This window comes from Cebus imitator, unplaced genomic scaffold (genome assembly GCF_001604975.1).
Source record: "Cebus imitator isolate Cc_AM_T3 unplaced genomic scaffold, Cebus_imitator-1.0 Scaffold424, whole genome shotgun sequence".
In the NCBI taxonomy this organism is placed as follows: domain Eukaryota; kingdom Metazoa; phylum Chordata; class Mammalia; order Primates; family Cebidae; genus Cebus; species Cebus imitator.
The window spans coordinates 22,324-27,548 of NW_016107739.1; the positions used below are offsets into that span (position 1 = coordinate 22,324).

The 5,225-nt window shown below is 39.9% G+C and overlaps 1 pseudogene; it reads right to left on the reverse strand.

Annotated features, from left to right (window-relative positions):
• Positions 1-1,881: 1,881 nt before the first annotated feature.
• Positions 1,882-4,044, reverse strand: LOC108290124 (annotated as a pseudogene).
• Between the last annotated feature and the right edge of the window lie 1,181 nt (positions 4,045-5,225).

The following is a 5,225-nucleotide window of genomic DNA, read 5'->3' on the forward strand; positions in this document are numbered from 1 at the left end:
GAACCTAAGTTCAGTACTTGGCAGATACAGGCTAAATATATGTGGAAGAAATAACAAAATAAGTGGGGGCAAAAATGGTCCTCATCTGTCCTTAGTCCATTCAAGTTGCTATAACAAAAATACCATAGACTGGGCAGCTTAAACGACAAGCACGCAGCAAACATTTATTCATCACAGTTCTGGAGGCTGAGAAGTCTAAGATCAAGGTACTAGATATTCAGTTTCTGATAAGGGCCAGCTTCCTCGTTCATTGATGGCAATCTTCTCTCTGTGTACTCTTGTAGCAGAAGAAATGAGGAAACTCTCTGGGTCTCTTTTGTAAGGGCACCAATCACATTTATGCAGTCTCTACTCTCATGACCTAATCGCCACCCAAAGGTCTCAGCTTCTTATACTGTCACATTGGGGGTTAGGATTTTAACATGTAAACTTTGGAGCATATAACACCCGTCTATAACGTCATACAACATTGTACCTCTGATATCTAGTATACCTGCCACATAAAAGCTACTCAGTACCTTACTGAATAGAATTGTCCACACTTATATGGTAAGGGGCTAAGAAGACATGGAAATTGTATCTGAAGCCACATCTCAGAAATAATTTTGTTCAAGGCAGTGACCTAGTGCTTTGCAGGTCAGTTAACACAGTCAGTATGTACTATGACATACGCTGGATTTGGAAGCTTACTCTATCACCTACTAATCATGTGACCAGGGGCAAGTCTTTTAGCCTTTGGAGACTCATACAATGTAATCTGTAAAATGAGAGTAAATTAACTTACCAAGATATGAAGATTAAAAGGGAACTTTCATGGGAAAGTTTCTGCACAATGCTTGGCACACAGTGGTTGGGACACTATCTTCTTCCCTTCTTCTGAAAGAGTAGGTTTCCTTAAAATATCGAATACTCATGATATTGTGAATAAAAAAAAGAGTGAGGCCGAAGTTAGCTCCTTCCACCTTGATTTATTTTCTGTCTATGACTTCTAGTTCTATTTTCTTACAGACAAATGTGAGTTATTACTCCTGTTAGCACTGCTGAGCTGTTGCCACCATGCGAGGGCAAGCTGGACTCACTCTGAATGTGTTGTTAAAAGCTCTGCCAGCTCATGGGGAGAAATCCCAGATGTAGGTGACAGGGGGATGGAGGCAGCAAACCACATTGCCATGTGTGTATCTATGCAACAGTCCTACATGATCTGCACATATGCCCCAGAATCTAAAGTAAAATTAAAAAAAAAAGTGTTTGATGGTAGGCTTTAAAAAAAAAAAGCTTCTGCCAGCTGAGTTCATCCCAGGTTTCCTTCACAAACTATGGAGTTTCTGACTATGGGAGCTCAGAGGCACACCATTCATCTCAAGCCCTATCCTGAAATTTTGGTCATGCCAACATGAGATTTGGCAGGATCATCACTGAAATAAAAGATTAAGTTGAAATAATATGCAGTTATCCAACCTAAGCCACTGACTAAGAGAAGACTCCATCTCCGATAAAGAACTGGCTATTTTATAATCAGCAAAAGTACCTTAACCATGTTCATTCTGAAAATATTCTTCAGGTACTGGTAAGTCAAAAGGAATACCATTTTTTAAAATGTATGCTCTTGGATAAAGGAATTTATTACATTTGTATACTATGAGTTGAAGAGTAATTTACTCACAATTTAGTAATGACTTTGTGGAAAGTACAGTAACATGTATGAGCAGTTTTAGTTATATATTATTTGAATTCTAAAGTACTCCACAGGTGTTTTGACATGCCTGTTTGGGATTAGCAATGTACTCTTCTGGTTAAACATCACATGAGGATTACATATTTATCCCCCAAACAGGCTCCACTAATGTATGTGAATATGACTGGTCACCTTTCTGTCTTGAGCTAAATGTTATAGTCCTGGCTTTGCTCACTTGCTTTCTGGCAGCCTCCCTGTGTTAGCCGTACCACATGGTCAGTCTTCTGTTTGGTAGGTTTTATAAATCGTAAAAGCTCTGGTTCAGAAGCAGCTCTGATAAACCAAGCATGGATAATTTCATTCGTTTCTTCTGAGGTTGCAGAATTTACATCCATTTTTTCAGCAGCTGTCACAACTGTTGTAAAAAGCTCTGATCAGTCCACAAGGTTGATTAGCCTGCTACACTCTAGGTGCAGTTTACATGCTACACAGATGTCTGGGGCAATGTTTGGAATGCAATCTTCTTCACTTTTTAGTGCTTTATCCTTTAGATAATAGGATTGTTGCGTGCAGTGTGGAGGGCAATTCGTGGAGCAGCATTTGAATGCTCAGGAAGGGCATGGGCAGTGCTGAAATACACTGCCTTATGGAGAGGCTGTGTCTCAGGAGATAGAAGGTATTCTCTCACTAGACAGTCAATGAAGTTCACATTTTCTCTGAGTACTTCAAATCTGGTTTGCTTCTTACTTCTTCTTAACTCCGTCATTTCTAGTAAGGACTTCTGAAGATGATAAAGGTCTGGCTTCTGAAGCACCTTTGGCTGTGACCCAGAATCGTCTTCTTCCTCTTTGGTTCGATCGAGGCTCTGAAACAGGGCCAGGCACTCCTCTATTCTCTCATCTGTGCTGCCAAGGTGCTTTGCACAAGAAGACTTAAAAACTTTGAAACGTTTCTCAAGTATGGTCATCCGTTCATCCTTTGCCAACATCCTCAGCAGCTGCAAGACTGATGCATACTCCTCTGAATCCCATATGTTCTTTTCTAAACATGTGCAGCACAACTCTCTGATCTGTCGACCTAGTGGATGCTTGGGAAGAGAAGAGGTGAACTTATGAAGACATCTCAAGTTCAGGAAGTAATTCATATGATAAACATGCAGGTTTTCTAGTAATAACTGTGTTTCTTCCTTCAAACATCTCTCATTAGTCAAGAGCACAACTTGCTTTTCTGAAGCTTGCTTTTCCATGTACCTCCTAAAAGATGGAAGATGGCACATGTTTTCACATTGATTATTTGATTAAAAAAATGTATTCTTTTTGGGCTTCTGGAAGATTATAGTACAGGACACTTAAGTCCTGGGAATAGAAATGCTCCAGTAGAGAAAGCTGAAGTCCTTTAATAAAGTTTCGAATTGAGAAATCATGATACAAAAAGATGTTGGTCAGAACCTGTAATACTTTTTCATTTATTTTAAAGGTAAACTGAGTTGTAAGAAGTAGCTTATCGAGCACCATAGTCAGGTGCTCCTTGCAAGACTGGAACAGTTCTATGCACAATAGAGATGATGCTGCATGAGGAAGCAATCAGTGGATGATAAGAGGAGATGTGGCAATTACAAAAATGAGTATTAGTGGAAATTCATGCAGATATTGACTGCTGATAATTATGAAGTCTTGCAGTAATTTTGTGGCAAAGCTTTCCATATCCTTTAAGATAAGCACACAGAAGGAGAGTGCCACTGGCTAGAAGTAGTCTTCTTTTTGCTTGGTATGTTTGCGTCTGTCTTCTGTATGACAGTCATATACCAACTGGAAAGTGAACCCATTGAATAATATGTCTTTCTCTGGGTGACCCACACACTTTTCCCGCTTTGGATTCTGTATCTCCACAACAGTGCATCAACTGTGAGACCAAATTTTGCAAAAAATGTTTCATATCTGCACAGTCTTTAGCTTGCAATAAGGCTACATATGGTGTGACATTATTCTGTAGGGCCTCTGTTAGACTTCTGAATGTTAAATCATGATCTGTGACATTCACACCAAGAACGAAAGCAGCACTTGGAATTTCTCTGAGTTTTATTTGACAGCCCAAGTCTCTTGAATTCCTCTGGAATCTCGAATGAGATTTTGCAGAAATTCAATTAGATTGTCAAACAAGATTTTATTTAATTCGTCTTGTAGTCACTCATTTTCAGATTTCATCTGCTGCCATATCAACTGATAAGTTTTGAATTGAAGCTTACTGTTATTGGACCCATTTTTCCCTGTGTTAAATAGTTCTCTATTGGCACAGAGATCTTTCTGTTTTTGGAGTTTGGCTTAAAAACAAAGTAGCCCTTAGACACTGAGGAGGTGGCCATGGTCTTACTGGCTCTGAGGATTCCAGATGCACCGGGAATACCTTTTGACTGATCCTGAGTGAAGAGTAGAAGAGTGAAGGTTAAAGAGAGTACTGCAGTTTCAGAACATTAGTGGATTTACTGTCCTTTGGCGATTAGACATATTTCAGGGACATATCAGGAGTTCTCCTGATAGTACTTTATAGGACACTTTAAGTACACAGATGAGGGCACTAGCATTTGAGCTGCATAGGCTGGTCTTACTGACCTCTTTTTGCCCAGAATCTTCTGTGAAGGTACTTGCCTCTTCTATCACATCCTTCCATGTCCCACTTCCCGTTATGCTGGTGCACACCTGATGGCCTAGAACACAAGCCTGTCTAACACATATACCCTCAGCTCATATACACCCTTTTTCTTTGTTCTTCTCACCTTTGCTTGTACTAGTTCATAATTTAGAATATTCTCACCATCTTCTTTTCCAGGGGATATCTGTCACTTTCTTTGAGGCTCTTGGCTCCTCCTCTGAACTCCCATAAGATACTCAGCTTATAGCTTCATAATAGCCTTAGCTTATTCTGTCTTCTAATGTAGAGTTTTTACACAATGGATAAGGAAATGAATCAGAATAGATATTCAACAAATATTTGAGAAATACATTAGAGAGATTTTTTTTTAAGTTCTATACCAATCCAGGGCATAAATTAGCATAATTTGCATGTGCTGGGAGGGGGAAAGGACAGTAAAGTTACAGCTGAGTAAGAAGATTGACTACATACCTCTTTCTAACTTTATGGGGTGGAGGCTAGCAGAGTAGTTTCTCTTCTTTGAATTTTTTTTTTATGTGTTGTTGTTTTGTTTTGTTTTTGAGGCAGTCTTGCTCTGTCACCCAGGCTGGAGTCAGTGGTGCAATGTTGGCTCACAGCAACCTCTACCTCCTAGGTTCAGGCAATTCTGCCTCAGTCTCCCGAGTAGCTGGGATTGCAGGTGCCTGCCACCATACCGGGCTAATTTTTGTACTTTTAGTAGAGACAGGTTTTCACCATGTTGGTCAGGCTGGTCTTGAACTCCTGACCTCAGGTGATGTGCCTGCCTCGGCCTCCCAAAGTGCTAGGCTTATAGGCGTAAGCCACCTTACTTGGCCCTGAAGTTTTAACAATAATAAAAATCAAGATCAACACTGACATTGTACTAAATATCACCTATGAA